This window comes from Salminus brasiliensis, chromosome 3 (genome assembly GCF_030463535.1).
Source record: "Salminus brasiliensis chromosome 3, fSalBra1.hap2, whole genome shotgun sequence".
Taxonomy (NCBI): domain Eukaryota; kingdom Metazoa; phylum Chordata; class Actinopteri; order Characiformes; family Bryconidae; genus Salminus; species Salminus brasiliensis.
In genome coordinates, this window is record NC_132880.1 from 13,474,709 (window position 1) to 13,501,133 (window position 26,425).

The window sequence follows — 26,425 nt, forward strand, 5'->3', positions numbered from 1 at the left end:
CAGGGAACACACATAATTGAAAGGGAGACTTTTTCTTTAGCAGTAAAATGCTCTACCACTCAGCTTTACCACCCCAGCAAATTAAAGAAACCTGCCACCCACACAACAACATGCTTGGTGTATTTGACTTGAAAGTTTGCCATTGGCTGTTCAAATTTCAAAGTTTCAAACTTGGCCTTCATTGGCCTTAAGCTTCATGTAGTTGATTGGAAAGTTCAAACCTTACTTTAAATATGTATTTCACTGGGCAATTCATCAGTGAGTTAAACCTCTATAACAGTAAAAAGAGGCAGACTGACCACACACCTCAACAAAATATGTAGGCTTCATGTACTTGCCTTGAGATTTTATGACATTGTGTAGAAATCTGAAACTCTTAAACCTGGCCTTAAATGTTTTGTTCAGGGGGAACTCACATTTGAATTGGGGACCTCTTGATCTGCAGATAAAGACTTTATCACTGAGCTGTTCCAACCAGCCTGTAAAAAATGTCAGAAAGCTCAGACAACAATATGTGTCATGCATTTGACTTAAAAATATTGTAATGTCTCTTCCAATCTGAGAGCAAAAGTATCCATTTTTATACCCCACAAGGGGCACCCAGATTTAAACTGGGGACCTCTTGATCTGCAGTCAAATGCTCTACCACTGAGCTATACCCCCACAGTTGCACAGCTTTGCAGGAAACCCATACAACACTCGGAAACATCTAGTTGGCTTTACAATTTGTGATGGTGAATTCAATTCTGAAAGTATCAAAACTATCAATATATATATTTCTCAGGGAACACACATAATTGAAAGGGAGACTTTTTCTTTAGCAGTAAAATGCTCTACCACTCAGCTTTACCACCCCAGCAAATTAAAGAAACCTGCCACCCACACAACAACATGCTTGGTGTATTTGACTTGAAAGTTTGCCATTGGCTGTTCAAATTTCAAAGTTTCAAACTTGGCCTTCATTGGCCTTAAGCTTCATGTAGTTGATTGGAAAGTTCAAACCTTACTTTAAATATGTATTTCACTGGGCAATTCATCAGTGAGTTAAACCTCTATAACAGTAAAAAGAGGCAGACTGACCACACACCTCAACAAAATATGTAGGCTTCATGTACTTGCCTTGAGATTTTATGACATTGTGTAGAAATCTGAAACTCTTAAACCTGGCCTTAAATGTTTTGTTCAGGGGGAACTCACATTTGAATTGGGGACCTCTTGATCTGCAGATAAAGACTCTATCACTGAGCTGTTCCAACCAGTCTGTAAAAATTGGCAGAAAGCTCAGACAACAATATGTTTCATGCATTTGACTTAAAAAATTGTAATGTCTCTTCCAATCTGAAAGCAAAAGTATCCATTTTTATACCCCACAGGGGGCACCCAGATTTGAACTGGGGACCTCTTGATCTGCAGTCAAATTCTCTACCTATGAGCTATACCCCCACAGTTGCACAGCTTTGCAGGAAACCCAAACAACACTCGGAAACATCTAGTTGGCTTTACAATTTGTGATGGTGAATTCAATTCTGAAAGTATCAAAACTATCAATACATATATTTCTCAGGGAACACACATAATTGAAAGGGAGACTTTTTCTTTAGCAGTAAAATGCTCTACCACTCAGCTTTACCACCCCAGCAAATTAAAGAAACCTGCCACCCACACAACAACATGCTTGGTGTATTTGACTTGAAAGTTTGCCATTGTCTGTTCAAATTTCAAAGTTTCAAACTTGGCCTTCATTGGCCTTAAGCTTCATGTAGTTGATTGGAAAGTTCAAACCTTACTTTAAATATGTATTTCACTGGGCAATTCATCAGTGAGTTAAACCTCTATAACAGTAAAAAGAGGCAGACTGACCACACACCTCAACAAAATATGTAGGCTTCATGTACTTGCCTTGAGATTTTATGACATTGTGTAGAAATCTGAAACTCTTAAACCTGGCCTTAAATGTTTTGTTCAGGGGGAACTCACATTTGAATTGGGGACCTCTTGATCTGCAGATAAAGACTCTATCACTGAGCTGTTCCAACCAGTCTGTAAAAATTGGCAGAAAGCTCAGACAACAATATGTGTCATGCATTTGACTTAAAAAATTGTAATGTCTCTTCCAATCTGAAAGCAAAAGTATCCATTTTTATACCCCACAGGAGGCACCCAGATTTGAACTGGGGACCTCTTGATCTGCAGTCAAATTCTCTACCACTGAGCTATACCCCCACAGTTGCACAGCTTTGTAGGAAACCCATACAACACTCGGAAACATCTAGTTGGCTTTACAATTTGTGATGGTGAATTCAATTCTGAAAGTATCAAAACTATCAATATATATATTTCTCAGGGAACACACATAATTGAAAGGGAGACTTTTTCTTTAGCAGTAAAATGCTCTACCACTCAGCTTTATCACCCCAGCAAATTAAAGAAACCTGCCACCCACACAACAACATGCTTGGTGTATTTGACTTGAAACTTTGCCATTGGCTGTTCAAATTTCAAAGTTTCAAACTTGGCCTTCATTGGCCTTAAGCTTCATGTAGTTGATTGGAAAGTTCAAACCTTACTTTAAATATGTATTTCACTGGGCAATTCATCAGTGAGTTAAACCTCTATAACAGTAAAAAGAGGCAGACTGACCACACACCTCAACAAAATATGTAGGCTTCATGTACTTGCCTTGAGATTTTATGACATTGTGTAGAAATCTGAATCTCTTAAACCTGGCCTTAAATGTTTTGTTCAGGGGGAACTCACATTTGAATTGGGGACCTCTTGATCTGCAGATAAAGACTTTATCACTGAGCTGTTCCAACCAGCCTGTAAAAAATGTCAGAAAGCTCAGAAAACAATATGTGTCACGCATTTGACTTAAAAAATTGCAATGTCTCTTTCAATCTGAAAGCAAAAGTATCCATTTTTATACCCCACAAGGGGCACCCAGATTTAAACTGGGGACCTCTTGATCTGCAGTCAAATGCTCTACCACTGAGCTATACCACCACAGTTGCACAGCTTTGCAGGAAACCCATACAACACTCGGAAACATCTAGTTGGCTTTACAATTTGTGATGGTGAATTCAATTCTGAAAGTATCAAAACTATCAATATATATATTTCTCAGGGAACACACATAATTGAAAGGGAGACTTTTTCTTTAGCAGTAAAATGCTCTACCACTCAGCTTTACCACCCCAGCAAATTAAAGAAACCTGCCACCCACACAACAACATGCTTGGTGTATTTGACTTGAAAGTTTGCCATTGGCTGTTCAAATTTCAAAGTTTCAAACTTGGCCTTCATTGGCCTTAAGCTTCATGTAGTTGATTGGAAAGTTCAAACCTTACTTTAAATATGTATTTCACTGGGCAATTCATCAGTGAGTTAAACCTCTATAACAGTAAAAAGAGGCAGACTGACCAAACACCTCAACAAAATATGTAGGCTTCATGTACTTGCCTTGAGATTTTATGACATTGTGTAGAAATCTAAAACTCTTAAACCTGGCCTTAAATGTTTTGTTCAGGGGGAACTCACATTTGAATTGGGGACCTCTTGATCTGCAGATAAAGACTTTATCACTGAGCTGTTCCAACCAGCCTGTAAAAAATGTCAGAAAGCTCAGACAACAATATGTGTCATGCATTTGACTTAAAAAATTGTAATGTCTCATCCAATCTGAAAGCAAAAGTATCCATTTTTATACCCCACAGGGGGCACCCAGATTTGAACTGGGGACCTCTTGATCTGCAGTCAAATTCTCTACCACTGAGCTATACCCCCACAATTGCACAGCTTTGCAGGAAACCCAAACAACACTCGGAAACATCTAGTTGGCTTTACAATTTGTGATGGTGAATTCAATTCTGAAAGTATCAAAACTATCAATATATATATTTCTCAGGGAACACACATAATTGAAAGGGAGACTTTTTCTTTAGCAGTAAAATGCTCTACCACTCAGCTTTACCACCCCAGCAAATTAAAGAAACCTGCCACCCACACAACAACATGCTTGGTGTATTTGACTTGAAAGTTTGCCATTGGCTGTTCAAATTTCAAAGTTTCAAACTTGGCCTTCATTGGCCTTAAGCTTCATGTAGTTGATTGGAAAGTTCAAACCTTACTTTAAATATGTATTTCACTGGGCAATTCATCAGTGAGTTAAACCTCTATAACAGTAAAAAGAGGCAGACTGACCACACACCTCAACAAAATATGTAGGCTTCATGTACTTGCCTTGAGATTTTATGACATTGTGTAGAAATCTGAAACTCTTAAACCTGGCCTTAAATGTTTTGTTCAGGGGGAACTCACATTTGAATTGGGGACCTCTTGATCTGCAGATAAAGACTCTATCACTGAGCTGTTCCAACCAGTCTGTAAAAATTGGCAGAAAGCTCAGACAACAATATGTTTCATGCATTTGACTTAAAAAATTGTAATGTCTCTTCCAATCTGAAAGCAAAAGTATCCATTTTTATACCCCACAGGGGGCACCCAGATTTGAACTGGGGACCTCTTGATCTGCAGTCAAATTCTCTACCACTGAGCTATACCCCCACAGTTGCACAGCTTTGCAGGAAACCCAAACAACACTCGGAAACATCTAGTTGGCTTTACAATTTGTGATGGTGAATTCAATTCTGAAAGTATCAAAACTATCAATACATATATTTCTCAGGGAACACACATAATTGAAAGGGAGACTTTTTCTTTAGCAGTAAAATGCTCTACCACTCAGCTTTACCACCCCAGCAAATTAAAGAAACCTGCCACCCACACAACAACATGCTTGGTGTATTTGTCTTGAAAGTTTGCCATTGGCTGTTCAAATTTCAAAGTTTCAAACTTGGCCTTCATTGGCCTTAAGCTTCATGTAGTTGATTGGAAAGTTCAAACCTTACTTTAAATATGTATTTCACTGGGCAATTCATCAGTGAGTTAAACCTCTATAACCGTAAAAAGAGGCAGACTGACCACACACCTCAACAAAATATGTAGGCTTCATGTACTTGCCTTGAGATTTTATGACATTGTGTAGAAATCTGAAACTCTTAAACCTGGCCTTAAATGTTTTGTTCAGTGGGAACTCACATTTGAATTGGGGACCTCTTGATCTGCAGATAAAGACTCTATCACTGAGCTGTTCCAACCAGTCTGTAAAAATTGGCAGAAAGCTCAGACAACAATATGTGTCATGCATTTGACTTAAAAAATTGTAATGTCTCTTCCAATCTGAAAGCAAAAGTATCCATTTTTATACCCAACAGGGGGCACCCAGATTTGAACTGGGGACCTCTTGATCTGCAGTCAAATGCTCTACCACTGAGCTATACCTCCGAGGTTGCACAGCTTTGCAGGAAACCCAAACAACACTCGGAAACATCTAGTTGGCTTTACAATTTGTGATGGTGAATTCAATTCTGAAAGTATCAAAACTATCAATATATATATTTCTCAGGGAACACACATAATTGAAAGGAAGACTTTTTCTTTAGCAGTAAAATGCTCTACCACTCAGCTTTACCACCCCAGCAAATTAAAGAAACCTGCCACCCACACAACAACATGCTTGGTGTATTTGACTTGAAAGTTTGCCATTGGCTGTTCAAACTTCAAAGTTTCAAACTTGGCCTTCATTGGCCTTAAGCTTCATGTAGTTGATTGGAAAGTTCAAACCTTACTTTAAATATGTATTTCACTGGGCAATTCATCAGTGAGTTAAACCTCTATAACAGTAAAAAGAGGCAGACTGACCACACACCTCAACAAAATATGTAGGCCTCATGTACTTGCCTTGAGATTTTATGACATTGTGTAGAAATCTGAAACTCTTAAACCTGGCCTTAAATGTTTTGTTCAAGGGGCACCCAGATTTGAACTGGGGACCTCTTGATCTGCAGATAAAGACTCTATCATTGAGCTGTTCCAACCAGCCTATAAAAAAATGTCAGAAAGCTCAGACAACAATATGTGTCATGCATTTGACTTAAAAAATTTTAATGTCTCTTCCAATCTGAACGCCAAAATAATACATTTTTATAACCTACAGGGGGCACCCAGATTTGAACTGGGGACCTCTTGATCTGCAGATAAAGACTCTATCACTGAGCTGTTCCAACCAGTCTGTAAAAAATGTCAGAAAGCTCAGACAACAATATGTGTCATGCATTTGACTTAAAAAATTGTAATGTCTCTTCCAATCTGAAAGCAAAAGTATCCATTGTTATACCCCACAGGGGGCACCCAGATTTGAACTGGGGACCTCTTGATCTGCAGTCAAATGCTCTACCACTGAGCTAGACCCCCACAGTTGCACAGCTTTGCAGGTAACCCGAACAACACTCGGAAACATCTAGTTGGCTTTACAATTTGTGATGGTGAATTCAATTCTGAAAGTATCAAAACTATCAATATATATATTTCTCAGGGAACACACATAATTGAAAGGGAGACTTTTTCTTTAGCAGTAAAATGCTCTACCACTCAGCTTTACCACCCCAGCAAATTAAAGAAACCTGCCACCCACACAACAACATGCTTGGTGTATTTGACTTGAAAGTTTGCCATTGGCTGTTCAAATTTCAAAGTTTCAAACTTGATAACAATATGTGTCATGCATTTGACTTAAAAAATGTAATGTCTCTTCCAATCTGAAAGCAAAAGTATCCATTTTTATACCCCACAGGGGGCACCCAGATTTGAACTGGGGACCTCTTGATCTGCTGTCAAATGCTCTACCACTGAGCTTTACCCCCACATTTGCACAGCTTTGCGGGAAACCCGAACAACACTCGGAAACATCTAGTTGGCTTTACAATTTGTGATGGTGAATTCAATTCTGAAAGTATCAAAACTATCAATATATATATTTCTCAGGGAACACACATAATTGAAAGGGATACTTTTTCTTTAGCAGTAAAATGCTCTACCACTCAGGTTTACCACCCCAGCAAATTAAAGAAACCTGCCACCCACACAACAACATGCTTGGTGTATTTGACTTGAAAGTTTGCCATTGGCTGTTCAAATTTCAAAGTTTCAAACTTGGCCTTCATTGGCCTTAAGCTTCATGTAGTTGATTGGAAAGTTCAAACCTTACTTTAAATATGTATTTCACTGGGCAATTCATCAGTGAGTTAAACCTCTATAACAGTAAAAAGAGGCAGACTGACCACACACCTCAACAAAATATGTAGGCTTCATGTACTTGCCTTGAGATTTTATGACATTGTGTAGAAATCTGAAACTCTTAAACCTGGCCTTAAATGTTTTGTTCAGGGGGAACTCACATTTGAATTGGGGACCTCTTGATCTGCAGATAAAGACTTTATCACTGAGCTGTTCCAACCAGCCTGTAAAAAATGTCAGAAAGCTCAGACAACAATATGTGTCATGCATTTGACTTAAAAAATTGTAATGTCTCCTCCAATCTGAAAGCAAAAGTATCCATTTTTATACCCCAGAGGGGGCACCCAGATTTGAACTGGGGACCTCTTGATCTGCAGTCAAACGCTCTACCACTGAGCTAGAACCCCACAGTTGCACAGCTTTGCAGGTAACCCGAAAAACACTCGGAAACATCTAGTTGGCTTTACAATTTGTGATGGTGAATTCAATTCTGAAAGTATCAAAACTATCAATATATATATTTCTCAGGGAACACACATAATTGAAAGGGAGACTTTTTCTTTAGCAGTAAAATGCTCTACCACTCAGCTTTACCACCCCAGCAAATTAAAGAAACCTGCCACCCACACAACAACATGCTTGGTGTATTTGACTTGAAAGTTTGCCATTGGCTGTTCAAATTTCAAAGTTTCAAACTTGACAACAATATATGTCATGCATTTGACTTAAAAAATGTAATGTCTCTTCCAATCTGAAAGCAAAAGTATCCATTTTCATACCACACAAGGGGCACCCAGATTTGAACTGGGGACCTCTTGATCTGCAGTCAAATGCTCTACCACTGAGCTATACCCCCACAGTTGCACAGCTTTGCAGGAAACCCAAACAACACTCGGAAACATCTAGTTGGCTTTACAATTTGTGATGGTGAATTCAATTCTGAAAGTATCAAAACTATCAATATATATATTTCTCATGGAACACACATAATTGAAAGGGAGACTTTTTCTTTAGCAGTAAAATGCTCTACCACTCAGCTTTACCACCCCAGCAAATTAAAGAAACCTGCCACCCACACAACAACATGCTTGGTGTATTTGACTTGAAAGTTTGCCATTGGCTGTTCAAATTTCAAAGTTTCAAACTTGGCCTTCATTGGCCTTAAGATTGATGTAGTTGATTGGAAAGTTCAAACCTTACTTTAAATATGTATTTCACTGGGCAATTCATCAGTGAGTTAAACCTCTATAACAGTAAAAAGAGGCAGACTGACCACACACCTCAACAAAATATGTAGGCTTCATGTACTTGCCCTGAGATTTTATGACATTGTGTAGAAATCTGAAACTCTTAAACCTGGCCTTAAATGTTTTGTTCAGGGGGAACTCACATTTGAATTGGGGACCTCTTGATCTGCAGATAAAGACTTTATTACTGAGCTGTTCCAACCAGCCTGTAAAAAATGTCAGAAAGCTCAGACAACAATATGTGTCATGCATTTGACTTAAAAAATTGTAATGTCTCTTCCAATCTGAAAGCAAAAGTATCCATTTTTATACCCCACAGGGGGCACCCAGATTTGAACTGGGGACCTCTTGATCTGCTGTCAAATGCTCTACCACTGAGCTTTACCCCCAAATTTGCACAGCTTTGCAGGAAACCCGAACAACACTTGGAAACATCTAGTTGGCTTTACAATTTGTGATGGTGAATTCAATTCTGAAAGTATCAAAACTATCAATATATATATTTCTCAGGGAACACACATAATTGAAAGGGAGACTTTTTCTTTAGCAGTAAAATGCTCTACCACTCAGCTTTACCACCCCAGCAAATTAAAGAAACCTGCCACCCACACAACAACATGCTTGGTGTATTTGACTTGAAAGTTTGCCATTGGCTGTTCAAATTTCAAAGTTTCAAACTTGGCCTTCATTGGCCTTAAGCTTCATGTAGTTGATTGGAAAGTTCAAACCTTACTTTAAATATGTATTTCACTGTGCAATTCATCAGTGAGTTAAACCTCTATAACAGTAAAAAGAGGCAGACTGACCACACACCTCAACAAAATATGTAGGCTTCATGTACTTGCCTTGAGATTTTATGACATTGTGTAGAAATCTGAAACTCTTAAACCTGGCCTTAAATGTTTTGTTCAGGGGGAACTCACATTTGAATTGGGGACCTCTTGATCTGCAGATAAAGACTTTATCACTGAGCTGTTCCAACCAGCCTGTAAAAAATGTCAGAAAGCTCAGACAACAATATGTGTCATGCATTTGACTTAAAAAATTGTAATGTCTCTTCCAATCTGAAAGCAAAAGTATCCATTTTTATACCCCACAGGGGGCACCCAGATTTGAACTGGGGACCTCTTGATCTGCAGTCAAATGCTCTACCACTGAGCTAGACCCCCACAGTTGCACAGCTTTGCAGGTAACCCGAAAAACACTCGGAAACATCTAGTTGGCTTTACAATTTGTGATGGTGAATTCAATTCTGAAAGTATCAAAACTATCAATATATATATTTCTCAGGGAACACACATAATTGAAAGGGAGACTTTTTCTTTAGCAGTAAAATGCTCTACCACTCAGCTTTACCACCCCAGCAAATTAAAGAAACCTGCCACCCACACAACAACATGCTTGGTGTATTTGACTTGAAAGTTTGCCATTGGCTGTTCAAATTTCAAAGTTTCAAACTTGACAACAATATATGTCATGCATTTGACTTAAAAAATTTAATGTCTCTTCCAATCTGAAAGCAAAAGTACCCATTTTCATACCACACAAGGGGCACCCAGATTTGAACTGGGGACCTCTTGATCTGCAGTCAAATGCTCTACCACTGAGCTTTACCCCCACAGTTGCACAGCTTTGCAGGAAACCCAAACAACACTCGGAAACATCTAGTTGGCTTTACAATTTGTGATGGTGAATTCAATTCTGAAAGTATCAAAACTATCAATATATATATTTCTCATGGAACACACATAATTGAAAGGGAGACTTTTTCTTTAGCAGTAAAATGCTCTACCACTCAGCTTTACCACCCCAGCAAATTAAAGAAACCTGCCACCCACACAACAACATGCTTGGTGTATTTGACTTGAAAGTTTGCCATTGGCTGTTCAAATTTCAAAGTTTCAAACTTGGCCTTCATTGGCCTTAAGATTGATGTAGTTGATTGGAAAGTTCAAACCTTACTTTAAATATGTATTTCACTGGGCAATTCATCAGTGAGTTAAACCTCTATAACAGTAAAAAGAGGCAGACTGACCACACACCTGAACAAAATATGTAGGCTTCATGTACTTGCCCTGAGATTTTATGACATTGTGTAGAAATCTGAAACTCTTAAACCTGGCCTTAAATGTTTTGTTCAGGGGGAACTCACATTTGAATTGGGGACCTCTTGATCTGCAGATAAAGACTTTATCACTGAGCTGTTCCAACCAGCCTGTAAAAAATGTCAGAAAGCTCAGACAACAATATGTGTCATGCATTTGACTTAAAAAATTGTAATGTCTCTTCCAATCTGAAAGCAAAAGTATCCATTTTTATACCCCACAGGGGTCACCCAGATTTGAACTGGGGACCTCTTGATCTGCAGTCAAATGCTCTACCACTGAGCTAGACCCCCACAGTTGCACAGCTTTGCAGGTAACCCGAACAACACTCGGAAACATCTAGTTGGCTTTACAATTTGTGATGGTGAATTCAATTCTGAAAGTATCAAAACTATCAATATATATATTTCTCAGGGAACACACATAATTGAAAGGGAGACTTTTTCTTTAGCAGTAAAATGCTCTACCACTCAGCTTTACCACCCCAGCAAATTAAAGAAACCTGCCACCCACACAGCAACATGCTTGGTGTATTTGATTTGAAAGTTTGCCATTGGCTGTTCAAATTTCAAAGTTTCAAACTTGACAACAATATGTGTCATGCATTTGACTTAAAAAATGTAATGTCTCTTCCAATCTGAAAGCAAAAGTATCCCTTTTCATACCACACAAGGGGCACCCAGATTTGAACTGGGGACCTCTTGATCTGCAGTCAAATGCTCTACCACTGAGCTATACCCCCACAATTGCACAGCTTTGCAGGAAACCCAAACAACACTCGGAAACATCTAGTTGGCTTTACAATTTGTGATGGTGAATTCAATTCTGAAAGTATCAAAACTATCAATATATATATTTCTCAGGGAACACACATAATTGAAAGGGAGACTTTTTCTTTAGCAGTAAAATGCTCTACCACTCAGCTTTACCACCCCAGCAAATTAAAGAAACCTGCAACCTACACAACAACATGCTTGGTGTATTTGACTTGAAAGTTTGCCATTGTCTGTTCAAATTTCAAAGTTTCAAACTTGGCCTTCATTGGCCTTAAGCTTCATGTAGTTGATTGGAAAGTTCAAACCTTACTTTAAATATGTATTTCACTGGGCAATTCATCAGTGAGTTAAACCTCTATAACAGTAAAAAGAGGCAGACTGACCACACACCTCAACAAAATATGTAGGCTTCATGTACTTGCCTTGAGATTTTATGACATTGTGTAGAAATCTGAAACTCTTAAACCTGGCCTTAAATGTTTTGTTCAGGGGGAACTCACATTTGAATTGGGGACCTCTTGATCTGCAGATAAAGACTTTATCACTGAGCTGTTCCAACCAGCCTGTAAAAAATGTCAGAAAGCTCAGACAACAATATGTGTCATGCATTTGACTTAAAAAATTGTAATGTCTCTTCCAATCTGAAAGCAAAAGTATCCATTTTTATACCCCACAGGGGGCACCCAGATTTGAACTGGGGACCTCTTGATCTGCTGTCAAATGCTCTACCACTGAGCTTTACCCCCACATTTGCACAGCTTTGCAGGAAACCCGAACAACACTCGGAAACATCTAGTTGGCTTTACAATTTGTGATGGTGAATTCAATTCTGAAAGTATCAAAACTATCAATATATATATTTCTCAGGGAACACACATAATTGAAAGGGAGACTTTTTCTTTAGCAGTAAAATGCTCTACCACTCAGCTTTACCACCCCAGCAAATTAAAGAAACCTGCCACCCACACAACAACATGCTTGGTGTATTTGACTTGAAAGTTTGCCATTGGCTGTTCAAATTTCAAAGTTTCAAACTTGGCCTTCATTGGCCTTAAGCTTCATGTAGTTGATTGGAAAGTTCAAACCTTACTTTAAATATGTATTTCACTGGGCAATTCATCAGTGAGTTAAACCTCTATAACAGTAAAAAGAGGCAGACTGACCACACACCTCAACAAAATATGTAGGCTTCATGTACTTGCCTTGAGATTTTATGACATTGTGTAGAAATCTGAAACTCTTAAACCTGGCCTTAAATGTTTTGTTCAGGGGGAACTCACATTTGAATTGGGGACCTCTTGATCTGCAGATAAAGACTTTATCACTGAGCTGTTCCAACCAGCCTGTAAAAAATGTCAGAAAGCTCAGACAACAATATGTGTCATGCATTTGACTTAAAAAATTGTAATGTCTCTTCCAATCTGAAAGCAAAAGTATCCATTTTTATACCCCACAGGGGGCACCCAGATTTGAACTGGGGACCTCTTGATCTGCAGTCAAATGCTCTACCACTGAGCTAGACCCCCACAGTTGCACAGCTTTGCAGGTAACCCGAAAAACACTCGGAAACATCTAGTTGGCTTTACAATTTGTGATGGTGAATTCAATTCTGAAAGTATCAAAACTATCAATATATATATTTCTCAGGGAACACACATAATTGAAAGGGAGACTTTTTCTTTAGCAGTAAAATGCTCTACCACTCAGCTTTACCACCCCAGCAAATTAAAGAAACCTGCCACCCACACAACAACATGCTTGGTGTATTTGACTTGAAAGTTTGCCATTGGCTGTTCAAATTTCAAAGTTTCAAACTTGACAACAATATATGTCATGCATTTGACTTAAAAAATGTAATGTCTCTTCCAATCTGAAAGCAAAAGTACCCATTTTCATACCACACAAGGGGCACCCAGATTTGAACTGGGGATCTCTTGATCTGCAGTCAAATGCTCTACCACTGAGCTTTACCCCCACAGTTGCACAGCTTTGCAGGAAACCCAAACAACACTCGGAAACATCTAGTTGGCTTTACAATTTGTGATGGTGAATTCAATTCTGAAAGTATCAAAACTATCAATATATATATTTCTCATGGAACACACATAATTGAAAGGGAGACTTTTTCTTTAGCAGTAAAATGCTCTACCACTCAGCTTTACCACCCCAGCAAATTAAAGAAACCTGCCACCCACACAACAACATGCTTGGTGTATTTGACTTGAAAGTTTGCCATTGGCTGTTCAAATTTCAAAGTTTCAAACTTGGCCTTCATTGGCCTTAAGATTGATGTAGTTGATTGGAAAGTTCAAACCTTACTTTAAATATGTATTTCACTGGGCAATTCATCAGTGAGTTAAACCTCTATAACAGTAAAAAGAGGCAGACTGACCACACACCTCAACAAAATATGTAGGCTTCATGTACTTGCCCTGAGATTTTATGACATTGTGTAGAAATCTGAAACTCTTAAACCTGGCCTTAAATGTTTTGTTCAGGGGGAACTCACATTTGAATTGGGGACCTCTTGATCTGCAGATAAAGACTTTATCACTGAGCTGTTCCAACCAGCCTGTAAAAAATGTCAGAAAGCTCAGACAACAATATGTGTCATGCATTTGACTTAAAAAATTGTAATGTCTCTTCCAATCTGAAAGCAAAAGTATCCATTTTTATACCCCACAGGGGTCACCCAGATTTGAACTGGGGACCTCTTGATCTGCAGTCAAATGCTCTACCACTGAGCTAGACCCCCACAGTTGCACAGCTTTGCAGGTAACCCGAACAACACTCGGAAACATCTAGTTGGCTTTACAATTTGTGATGGTGAATTCAATTCTGAAAGTATCAAAACTATCAATATATATATTTCTCAGGGAACACACATAATTGAAAGGGAGACTTTTTCTTTAGCAGTAAAATGCTCTACCACTCAGCTTTACCACCCCAGCAAATTAAAGAAACCTGCCACCCACACAACAACATGCTTGGTGTATTTGATTTGAAAGTTTGCCATTGGCTGTTCAAATTTCAAAGTTTCAAACTTGACAACAATATGTGTCATGCATTTGACTTAAAAAATGTAATGTCTCTTCCAATCTGAAAGCAAAAGTATCCCTTTTCATACCACACAAGGGGCACCCAGATTTGAACTGGAGACCTCTTGATCTGCAGTCAAATGCTCTACCACTGAGCTATACCCCCACAATTGCACAGCTTTGCAGGAAACCCAAACAACACTCGGAAACATCTAGTTGGCTTTACAATTTGTGATGGTGAATTCAATTCTGAAAGTATCAAAACTATCAATATATATATTTCTCAGGGAACACACATAATTGAAAGGGAGACTTTTTCTTTAGCAGTAAAATGCTCTACCACTCAGCTTTACCACCCCAGCAAATTAAAGAAACCTGCAACCTACACAACAACATGCTTGGTGTATTTGACTTGAAAGTTTGCCATTGTCTGTTCAAATTTCAAAGTTTCAAACTTGGCCTTCATTGGCCTTAAGCTTCATGTAGTTGATTGGAAAGTTCAAACCTTACTTTAAATATGTATTTCACTGGGCAATTCATCAGTGAGTTAAACCTCTATAACAGTAAAAAGAGGCAGACTGACCACACACCTCAACAAAATATGTAGGCTTCATGTACTTGCCCTGAGATTTTATGACATTGTGTAGAAATCTGAAACTCTTAAACCTGGCCTTAAATGTTTTGTTCAGGGGGAACTCACATTTGAATTGGGGACCTCTTGATCTGCAGATAAAGACTTTATCACTGAGCTGTTCCAACCAGCCTGTAAAAAATGTCAGAAAGCTCAGACAACAATATGTGTCATGCATTTGACTTAAAAAATTGTAATGTCTCTTCCAATCTGAAAGCAAAAGTATCCATTTTTATACCCCACAGGGGGCACCCAGATTTGAACTGGGGACCTCTTGATCTGCAGTCAAATGCTCTACCACTGAGCTTTACCCCCACATTTGCACAGCTTTGCAGGAAACCCGAACAACACTCGGAAACATCTAGTTGGCTTTACAATTTGTGATGGTGAATTCAATTCTGAAAGTATCAAAACTATCAATATATATATTTCTCAGGGAACACACATAATTGAAAGGGAGACTTTTTCTTTAGCAGTAAAATGCTCTACCACTCAGCTTTACCACCCCAGCAAATTAAAGAAACCTGCAACCTACACAACAACATGCTTGGTGTATTTGACTTGAAAGTTTGCCATTGTCTGTTCAAATTTCAAAGTTTCAAACTTGGCCTTCATTGGCCTTAAGCTTCATGTAGTTGATTGGAAAGTTCAAACCTTACTTTAAATATGTATTTCACTGGGCAATTCATCAGTGAGTTAAACCTCTATAACAGTAAAAAGAGGCAGACTGACCACACACCTCAACAAAATATGTAGGCTTCATGTACTTGCCCTGAGATTTTATGACATTGTGTAGAAATCTGAAACTCTTAAACCTGGCCTTAAATGTTTTGTTCAGGGGGAACTCACATTTGAATTGGGGACCTCTTGATCTGCAGATAAAGACTTTATCACTGAGCTGTTCCAACCAGCCTGTAAAAAATGTCAGAAAGCTCAGACAACAATATGTGTCATGCATTTGACTTAAAAAATTGTAATGTCTCTTCCAATCTGAAAGCAAAAGTATCCATTTTTATACCCCACAGGGGGCACCCAGATTTGAACTGGGGACCTCTTGATCTGCAGTCAAATGCTCTACCACTGAGCTTTACCCCCACATTTGCACAGCTTTGCAGGAAACCCGAACAACACTCGGAAACATATAGTTGGCTTTACAATTTGTGATGGTGAATTCAATTCTGAAAGTATCAAAACTATCAATATATATATTTCTCAGGGAACACACATAATTGAAAGGGAGACTTTTTCTTTAGCAGTAAAATGCTCTACCACTCAGCTTTACCACCCCAGCAAATTAAAGAAACCTGCCACCCACACAACAACATGCTTGGTGTATTTGACTTGAAAGTTTGCCATTGGCTGTTCAAATTTCAAAGTTTCAAACTTGGCCTTCATTGGCCTTAAGCTTGATGTAGTTGATTGGAAAGTTCAAACCTTACTTTAAATATGTATTTCACTGGGCAATTCATCAGTGAGTTAAACCTCTATAACAGTAAAAAGAGGCAGACTGACCACACACCTCAACAAAATATGTAGGCTTCATGTACTTGCCTTGAGATTTTATGACATTGTGTAGAAATCTGAAACTCTTAAACCTGGCCTTAAATGTTTTGTTCAGGGGGAACTCACATTTGAATTGGGGACCTCTTGATCTGCAGATAAAGACTTTATCACTGAGCTGTTCCAACCAGCCTGTAAAAAATGTCAGAAAGCTCAGACAACAATATGTGTCATGCATTTGACTTAAAAAATTGTAATGTCTCTTCCAATCTGAAAGCAAAAGTATCCATTTTTATACCCCACAGGGGGCACCCAGATTTGAACTGGGGACCTCTTGATCTGCAGTCAAATGCTCTACCACTGAGCTAGACCCCCACAGTTGCACAGTTTTGCAGGTAACCCGAAAAACACTCGGAAACATCTAGTTGGCTTTACAATTTGTGATGGTGAATTCAATTCTGAAAGTATCAAAACTATCAATATATATATTTCTCAGGGAACACACATAATTGAAAGGGAGACTTTTTCTTTAGCAGTAAAATGCTCTACCACTCAGCTTTACCACCCCAGCAAATTAAAGAAACCTGCCACCCACACAACAACATGCTTGGTGTATTTGACTTGAAAGTTTGCCATTGGCTGTTCAAATTTCAAAGTTTCAAACTTGACAACAATATATGTCATGCATTTGACTTAAAAAATGTAATGTCTCTTCCAATCTGAAAGCAAAAGTACCCATTTTCATACCACACAAGGGGCACCCAGATTTGAACTGGGGACCTCTTGATCTGCAGTCAAATGCTCTACCACTGAGCTATACCCCCACAGTTGCACAGCTTTGCAGGAAACCCAAACAACACTCGGAAACATCTAGTTGGCTTTACAATTTGTGATGGTGAATTCAATTCTGAAAGTATCAAAACTATCAATATATATATTTCTCATGGAACACACATAATTGAAAGGGAGACTTTTTCTTTAGCAGTAAAATGCTCTACCACTCAGCTTTACCACCCCAGCAAATTAAAGAAACCTGCCACCCACATAACAACATGCTTGGTGTATTTGACTTGAAAGTTTGCCATTGGCTGTTCAAATTTCAAAGTTTCAAACTTGGCCTTCATTGGCCTTAAGATTGATGTAGTTGATTGGAAAGTTCAAACCTTACTTTAAATATGTATTTCACTGGGCAATTCATCAGTGAGTTAAACCTCTATAACAGTAAAAAGAGGCAGACTGACCACACACCTCAACAAAATATGTAGGCTTCATGTACTTGCCCTGAGATTTTATGACATTGTGTAGAAATCTGAAACTCTTAAACCTGGCCTTAAATGTTTTGTTCAGGGGGAACTCACATTTGAATTGGGGACCTCTTGATCTGCAGATAAAGACTTTATCACTGAGCTGTTCCAACCAGCCTGTAAAAAATGTCAGAAAGCTCAGACAACAATATGTGTCATGCATTTGACTTAAAAAATTGTAATGTCTCTTCCAATCTGAAAGCAAAAGTATCCATTTTTATACCCCACAGGGGGCACCCAGATTTGAACTGGGGACCTCTTGATCTGCAGTCAAATGCTCTACCACTGAGCTAGACCCCCACAGTTGCACAGCTTTGCAGGTAACCCGAACAACACTCGGAAACATCTAGTTGGCTTTACAATTTGTGATGGTGAATTCAATTCTGAAAGTATCAAAACTATCAATATATATATTTCTCAGGGAACACACATAATTGAAAGGGAGACTTTTTCTTTAGCAGTAAAATGCTCTACCACTCAGCTTTACCACCCCAGCAAATTAAAGAAACCTGCCACCCACACAACAACATGCTTGGTGTTTTTGATTTGAAAGTTTGCCATTGGCTGTTCAAATTTCAAAGTTTCAAACTTGACAACAATATGTGTCATGCATTTGACTTAAAAAATGTAATGTCTCTTCCAATCTGAAAGCAAAAGTATCCCTTTTCATACCACACAAGGGGCACCCAGATTTGAACTGGGGACCTCTTGATCTGCAGTCAAATGCTCTACCACTGAGCTATACCCCCACAATTGCACAGCTTTGCAGGAAACCCAAACAACACTCGGAAACATCTAGTTGGCTTTACAATTTGTGATGGTGAATTCAATTCTGAAAGTATCAAAACTATCAATATATATATTTCTCAGGGAACACACATAATTGAAAGGGAGACTTTTTCTTTAGCAGTAAAATGCTCTACCACTCAGCTTTACCACCCCAGCAAATTAAAGAAACCTGCAACCTACACAACAACATGCTTGGTGTATTTGACTTGAAAGTTTGCCATTGTCTGTTCAAATTTCAAAGTTTCAAACTTGGCCTTCATTGGCCTTAAGCTTCATGTAGTTGATTGGAAAGTTCAAACCTTACTTTAAATATGTATTTCACTGGGCAATTCATCAGTGAGTTAAACCTCTATAACAGTAAAAAGAGGCAGACTGACCACACACCTCAACAAAATATGTAGGCTTCATGTACTTGCCTTGAGATTTTATGACATTGTGTAGAAATCTGAAACTCTTAAACCTGGCCTTAAATGTTTTGTTCAGGGGGACCTCACATTTGAATTGGGGACCTCTTGATCTTCAGATAAAGACTTTATCACTGAGCTGTTCCAACCAGCCTGTAAAAAATGTCAGAAAGCTCAGACAACAATATGTGTCATGCATTTGACTTAAAAAATTGTAATGTCTCTTCCAATCTGAAAGCAAAAGTATCCATTTTTATACCCCACAGGGGGCACCCAGATTTGAACTGGGGACCTCTTGATCTGCAGTCAAATGCTCTACCACTGAGCTTTACCCCCACATTTGCACAGCTTTGCAGGAAACCCGAACAACACTCGGAAACATCTAGTTGGCTTTACAATTTGTGATGGTGAATTCAATTCTGAAAGTATCAAAACTATCAATATATATATTTCTCAGGGAACACACATAATTGAAAGGGAGACTTTTTCTTTAGCAGTAAAATGCTCTACCACTCAGCTTTACCACCCCAGCAAATTAAAGAAACCTGCCACCCACACAACAACATGCTTGGTGTATTTGACTTGAAAGTTTGCCATTGGCTGTTCAAATTTCAAAGTTTCAAACTTGGCCTTCATTGGCCTTAAGCTTCATGTAGTTGATTGGAAAGTTCAAACCTTACTTTAAATATGTATTTCACTGGGCAATTCATCAGTGAGTTAAACCTCTATAACAGTAAAAAGAGGCAGACTGACCACACACCTCAACAAAATATGTAGGCTTCATGTACTTGCCTTGAGATTTTATGACATTGTGTAGAAATCTGAAACTCTTAAACCTGGCCTTAAATGTTTTGTTCAGGGGGAACTCACATTTGAATTGGGGACCTCTTGATCTGCAGATAAAGACTTTATCACTGAGCTGTTCCAACCAGCCTGTAAAAAATGTCAGAAAGCTCAGACAACAATATGTGTCATGCATTTGACTTAAAAAATTGTAATGTCTCTTCCAATCTGAAAGCAAAAGTATCCATTTTTATACCCCACAGGGGGCACCCAGATTTGAACTGGGGACCTCTTGATCTGCAGTCAAATGCTCTACCACTGAGCTAGACCCCCACAGTTGCACAGCTTTGCAGGTAACCCGAAAAACACTCGGAAACATCTAGTTGGCTTTACAATTTGTGATGGTGAATTCAATTCTGAAAGTATCAAAACTATCAATATATATATTTCTCAGGGAACACACATAATTGAAAGGGAGACTTTTTCTTTAGCAGTAAAATGCTCTACCACTCAGCTTTACCACCCCAGCAAATTAAAGAAACCTGCCACCCACACAACAACATGCTTGGTGTATTTGACTTGAAAGTTTGCCATTGGCTGTTCAAATTTCAAAGTTTCAAACTTGACAACAATATATGTCATGCATTTGACTTAAAAAATGTAATGTCTCTTCCAATCTGAAAGCAAAAGTACCCATTTTCATACCACACAAGGGGCACCCAGATTTGAACTGGGGACCTCTTGATCTACAGTCAAATGCTCTACCACTGAGCTATACCCCTACAGTTGCACAGCTTTGCAGGAAACCCAAACAACACTCGGAAACATCTAGTTGGCTTTACAATTTGTGATGGTGAATTCAATTCTGAAAGTATCAAAACTATCAATATATATATTTCTCATGGAACACACATAATTGAAAGGGAGACTTTTTCTTTAGCAGTAAAATGCTCTACCACTCAGCTTTACCACCCCAGCAAATTAAAGAAACCTGCCACCCACACAACAACATGCTTGGTGTATTTGACTTGAAAGTTTGCCATTGTCTGTTCAAATTTCAAAGTTTCAAACTTGGCCTTCATTGGCCTTAAGATTGATGTAGTTGATTGGAAAGTTCAAACCTTACTTTAAATATGTATTTCACTGGGCAATTCATCAGTGAGTTAAACCTCTATAACAGTAAAAAGAGGCAGACTGACCACACACCTCAACAAAATATGTAGGCTTCATGTACTTGCCCTGAGATTTTATGACATTGTGTAGAAATCTGAAACTCTTAAACCTGGCCTTAAATGTTTTGTTCAGGGGGAACTCACATTTGAATTGGGGACCTCTTGATCTGCAGATAAAGTCTTTATTACTGAGCTGTTCCAACCAGCCTGTAAAAAATGTCAGAAAGCTCAGACAACAATATGTGTCATGCATTTGACTTAAAAAATTGTAATGTCTCTTCCAATCTGAAAGCAAAAGTATCCATTTTTATACCCCACAGGGGGCACTCAGATTTGAACTGGGGACCTCTTGATCTGCTGTCAAATGCTCTATCACTGAGCTTTACCCCCACATTTGCACAGCTTTGCAGGAAACCCGAACAACACTCGGAAACATCTAGTTGGCTTTACAATTTGTGATGGTGAATTCAATTCTGAAAGTATCAAAACTATCAATATATATATTTCTCAGGGAACACACATAATTGAAAGGGAGACTTTTTCTTTAGCAGTAAAATGCTCTACCACTCAGCTTTACCACCCCAGCAAATTAAAGAAACCTGCCACCCACACAACAACATGCTTGGTGTATTTGACTTGAAAGTTTGCCATTGGCTGTTCAAATTTCAAAGTTTCAAACTTGACAACAATATATGTCATGCATTTGACTTAAAAAATGTAATGTCTCTTCCAATCTGAAAGCAAAAGTATCCCTTTTCATACCACACAAGGGGCACCCAGATTTGAACTGGGGACTTCTTGATCTGCAGTCAAATGCTCTACCACTGAGCTATACCCCCACAGTTGCACAGCTTTGCAGGAAACCCAAACAACACTCGGAAACATCTAGTTGGCTTTACAATTTGTGATGGTGAATTCAATTCTGAAAGTATCAAAACTATCAATATATATATTTCTCAGGGAACACACATAATTGAAAGGGAGACTTTTTCTTTAGCAGTAAAATGCTCTACCACTCAGCTTTACCACCCCAGCAAATTAAAGAAACCTGCCACCCACACAACAACATGCTTGGTGTATTTGACTTGAAAGTTTGCCATTGGCTGTTCAAATTTCAAAGTTTCAAACTTGGCCTTCATTGGCCTTAAGCTTCATGTAGTTGATTGGAAAGTTCAAACCTTACTTTAAATATGTATTTCACTGGGCAATTCATCAGTGAGTTAAACCTCTATAACAGTAAAAAGAGGCAGACTGACCACACACCTCAACAAAATATGTAGGCTTCATGTACTTGCCTTGAGATTTTATGACATTGTGTAGAAATCTGAAACTCTTAAACCTGGCCTTAAATGTTTTGTTCAGGGGGAACTCAAATTTGAATTGGGGACCTCTTGATCTGCAGATAAAGACTTTATCACTGAGCTGTTCCAACCAGCCTGTAAAAAATGTCAGAAAGCTCAGACAACAATATGTGTCATGCATTTGACTTAAAAAATTGTAATGTCTCTTCCAATCTGAAAGCAAAAGTATCCATTTTCATACCACACAGGGGGCACCCAGATTTGAACTGGGGACCTCTTGATCTGCAGTCAAGTGCTCTACCACTGAGCTATACCCTGACAGTTGCACAGCTTTGCAGGAAACCCAAACAACACTCGGAAACATCTAGTTGGCTTTACAATTTGTGATGGTGAATTCAATTCTGAAAGTATCAAAACTATCAATATATATATTTCTCAGGGAACACACATAATTGAAAGGGAGACTTTTTCTTTAGCAGTAAAATGCTCTACCACTCAGCTTTACCACCCCAGCAAATTAAAGAAACCTGCCACCCACACAACAACATGCTTGGTGTATTTGACTTGAAAGTTTGCCATTGGCTGTTCAAATTTCAAAGTTTCAAACTTGGCCTTCATTGGCCTTAAGCTTGATGTAGTTGATTGGAAAGTTCAAACCTTACTTTAAATATGTATTTCACTGGGCAATTCATCAGTGAGTTAAACCTCTATAACAGTAAAAAGAGGCAGACTGACCACACACCTCAACAAAATATGTAGGCTTCATGTACTTGCCTTGAGATTTTATGACATTGTGTAGAAATCTGAAACTCTTAAACCTGGCCTTAAATGTTTTGTTCAGGGGGAACTCACATTTGAATTGGGGACCTCTTGATCTGCAGATAAAGACTTTATCACTGAGCTGTTCCAACCAGCCTGTAAAAAATGTCAGAAAGCTCAGACAACAATATGTGTCATGCATTTGACTTAAAAAATTGTAATGTCTCTTCTAATCTGAAAGCAAACGTATCCATTTTTATACCCCACAGGGGGCACCCAGATTTGAACTGGGGACCTCTTGATCTGCAGATAAAGACTCTATCACTGAGCTGTTCCAACCAGCCTGTAAATAAATGTCAGAAAGCTCAGACAATATGTGTCATGCATTTGACTTAAAAAATTTTAATGTCTCTTCCAATCTGAAAGCCAAAATAATACATTTTAATATACCCGACAGGGGGCACCCAGATTTGAACTGGGGACCTCTTGATCTGCAGATAAAGACTCTATCACTGAGCTGTTCCAACCAGTCTGTAAAAAATGTCAGAAAGCTCAGACAACATTATGTGTCATGAAGTTGACTTAAAAATGTGTAATGTCTCTTCCAATCTGAAAGCAAAACTATCCATTTTTATACCCCACATGGTGCACCCAGATTTGAACTGGGGACCTCTTGATTTGCAGTCAAATTCTCTACCACTGAGCTATACCCCCACAGTTGCACAGCTTTGCAGGAAACCCATACAACACTCTGAAACATCTAGTTGGCTTTACAATTTGTGATGGTGAATTCAATTCTGAAAGTATCAAAACTATCAATATATATATTTCTCAGGGAACACACATAATTGAAAGGGAGACTTTTTCTTTAGCAGTAAAATGCTCTACCACTCAGCTTTACCACCCCAGCAAATTAAAGAAACCTGCCACCCACACAACAACATGCTTGGTGTATTTGACTTGAAAGTTTGCCATTGGCTGTTCAAATTTCAAAGTTTCAAACTTGGCCTTCATTGGCCTTAAGCTTCATGTAGTTGATTGGAAAGTTCAAACCGTACTTTAAATATGTATTTCACTGGGCAATTCATCAGTGAGTCAAACCTCTATAACAGTAAAAAGAGGCAGACTGACCACACACCTCAACAAAATATGTAGGCTTCATGTACTAGCCTTGAGATTTTATGACATTGTGTAGAAATCTGAAACTCTTAAACCTGGCCTTAAATGTTTTGTTCTGGGGGAACTCACATTTGAATTGGGGACCTCTTGATCTGCAGATGAAGACTTTATCACTGAGCTGTTCCAACCAGCCTGTAAAAAATGTCAGAAAGCTCAGACAACAATATGTGTCATGCATTTGACTTAAAAAATTGTAATGTCTCTTCCAATCTGAAAGCAAACGTATCCATTTTTATACCCCACAGGGGGCACCCAGATTTGAACTGGGGACCTCTTGATCTGCAGTCAAATGCTCTACCACTGAGCTATACCCCCACAGTTGCACAGCTTTGCAGGTAACCCGAACAACACTCGGAAACATCTAGTTGGCTTTACAATTTGTGATGGTGAATTCAATTCTGAAAGTATCAAAACTATCAATATATATATTTCTCAGGGAACACACATAATTGAAAGGGAGACTTTTTCTTTAGCAGTAAAATGCTCTACCACTCAGCTTTACCACCCCAGCAAATTAAAGAAACCTGCCACCCACACAACAACATGCTTGGTGTATTTGACTTGAAAGTTTGCCATTGGCTGTTCAAATTTCAAAGTTTCAAACTTGGCCTTCATTGGCCTTAAGCTTCATGTAGTTGATTGGAAAGTTCAAACCTTACTTTAAATATGTATTTCACTGGGCAATTCATCAGTGAGTTAAACCTCTATAACAGTAAAAAGAGGCAGACTGACCACACACCTCAACAAAATATGTAGGCTTCATGTACTTGCCTTGAGATTTTATGACATTGTGTAGAAATCTGAAACTCTTAAATATGGCCTTAAATGTTTTGTTCAGGGGGAACTCACATTTGAATTGGGGACCTCTTGATCTGCAGATAAAGACTTTATCACTGAGCTGTTCCAACCAGCCTGTAAAAAATGTCAGAAAGCTCAGACAACAATATGTGTCATGCATTTGACTTAAAAAATTGTAATGTCTCTTCCAATCTGAAAGCAAAAGTATCCATTTTTATACCCCACAGGGGGCACCCAGATTTGAACTGGGGACCTCTTGATATGCAGTCAAATGCTCTACCACTGAGCTATACCTCCAAGGATGCACAGCTTTGCAGGAAACCCAAACAACACTCGGAAACATCTAGTTGGCTTTACAATTTGTGATGGTGAATTCAATTCTGAAAGTATCAAAACTATCAATATATATATTTCTCAGGGAACACACATAATTGAAAGGGAGACTTTTTCTTTAGCAGTAAAATGCTCTACCACTCAGCTTTACCACCCCAGCAAATTAAAGAAACCTGCCACCCACACAACAACATGCTTGGTGTATTTGACTTGAAAGTTTGCCATTGGCTGTTCAAATTTCAAAGTTTCAATCTTGACAACAATATGTGTCATGCATTTGACTTAAAAAATTGTAATGTCTCTTCCAATCTGAAAGCAAAAGTATCCATTTTTATACCCCACAGGGGGCACCCAGATTTGAACTGGGGACCTCTTGATATGCAGTCAAATGCTCTACCACTGAGCTATACCCCCACAGTTGCACAGCTTTGCAGGAAACCCAAACAACACTCGGAAACATCTAGTTGGATTTACAATTTGTGATGGTGAATTCAATTCTGAAAGTATCAAAACTATCAATATATATATTTCTCAGGGAACACACATAATTGAAAGGGAGACTTTTTCTTTAGCAGTAAAATGCTCTACCACTCAGCTTTACCACCCCAGCAAATTAAAGAAACCTGCCACCCACACAACAACATGCTTGGTGTATTTGACTTGAAGGTTTGCCATTGGCTGTTCAAATTTCAAAGTTTCAAACTTGGCCTTCATTGGCCTTAAGCTTCATGTAGTTGATTGGAAAGTTCAAACCTTACTTTAAATATGTATTTCACTGGGCAATTCATCAGTGAGTTAAACCTCTAAACAGTAAAAAGAGGCAGACTGACCACACACCTCAACAAAATATGTAGGCTTCATGTACTTGCCTTGAGATTTTATGACATTGTGTAGAAATCTGAAACTCTTAAATATGGCCTTAAATGTTTTGTTCAGGGGGAACTCACATTTGAATTGGGGACATCTTGATCTGCAGATAAAGACTTTATCACTGAGCTGTTCCAACCAGCCTGTAAAAAATGTCAGAAAGCTCAGACAACAATATGTGTCATGCATTTGACTTAAAAAATTGTAATGTCTCTTCCAATCTGAAAGCAAAAGTATCCATTTTTATACCCCACAGGGGGCACCCAGATTTGAACTGGGGACCTCTTGATATGCAGTCAAATGCT

The 26,425-nt window shown here is 38.6% G+C and overlaps 8 non-coding genes across 8 annotated transcripts; all 8 read right to left on the bottom strand.

Annotated features, from left to right (window-relative positions):
• Positions 1-5,271: 5,271 nt before the first annotated feature.
• Positions 5,272-5,343, bottom strand: trnac-gca (transfer RNA cysteine (anticodon GCA)). Its single transcript has one exon. It is a non-coding gene; the product is annotated as a tRNA-Cys (tRNA).
• Positions 5,344-7,918: 2,575 nt separating this feature from the next.
• Positions 7,919-7,990, bottom strand: trnac-gca (transfer RNA cysteine (anticodon GCA)). Its single transcript has one exon. It is a non-coding gene; the product is annotated as a tRNA-Cys (tRNA).
• Positions 7,991-11,156: 3,166 nt separating this feature from the next.
• On the bottom strand, positions 11,157-11,228 carry trnac-gca (transfer RNA cysteine (anticodon GCA)). Its single transcript has one exon. It is a non-coding gene; the product is annotated as a tRNA-Cys (tRNA).
• Positions 11,229-17,183: 5,955 nt separating this feature from the next.
• trnac-gca (transfer RNA cysteine (anticodon GCA)) lies at positions 17,184-17,255 on the bottom strand. Its single transcript has one exon. It is a non-coding gene; the product is annotated as a tRNA-Cys (tRNA).
• Positions 17,256-18,412: 1,157 nt separating this feature from the next.
• Positions 18,413-18,484, bottom strand: trnac-gca (transfer RNA cysteine (anticodon GCA)). The gene has a single exon. It is a non-coding gene; the product is annotated as a tRNA-Cys (tRNA).
• A 1,937-nt stretch (positions 18,485-20,421) lies between these two features.
• Positions 20,422-20,493, bottom strand: trnay-gua (transfer RNA tyrosine (anticodon GUA)). The gene has a single exon. It is a non-coding gene; the product is annotated as a tRNA-Tyr (tRNA).
• Positions 20,494-24,365: 3,872 nt separating this feature from the next.
• Positions 24,366-24,437, bottom strand: trnac-gca (transfer RNA cysteine (anticodon GCA)). Its single transcript has one exon. It is a non-coding gene; the product is annotated as a tRNA-Cys (tRNA).
• A 1,158-nt stretch (positions 24,438-25,595) lies between these two features.
• trnac-gca (transfer RNA cysteine (anticodon GCA)) lies at positions 25,596-25,667 on the bottom strand. Its single transcript has one exon. It is a non-coding gene; the product is annotated as a tRNA-Cys (tRNA).
• Positions 25,668-26,425: the final 758 nt, after the last annotated feature.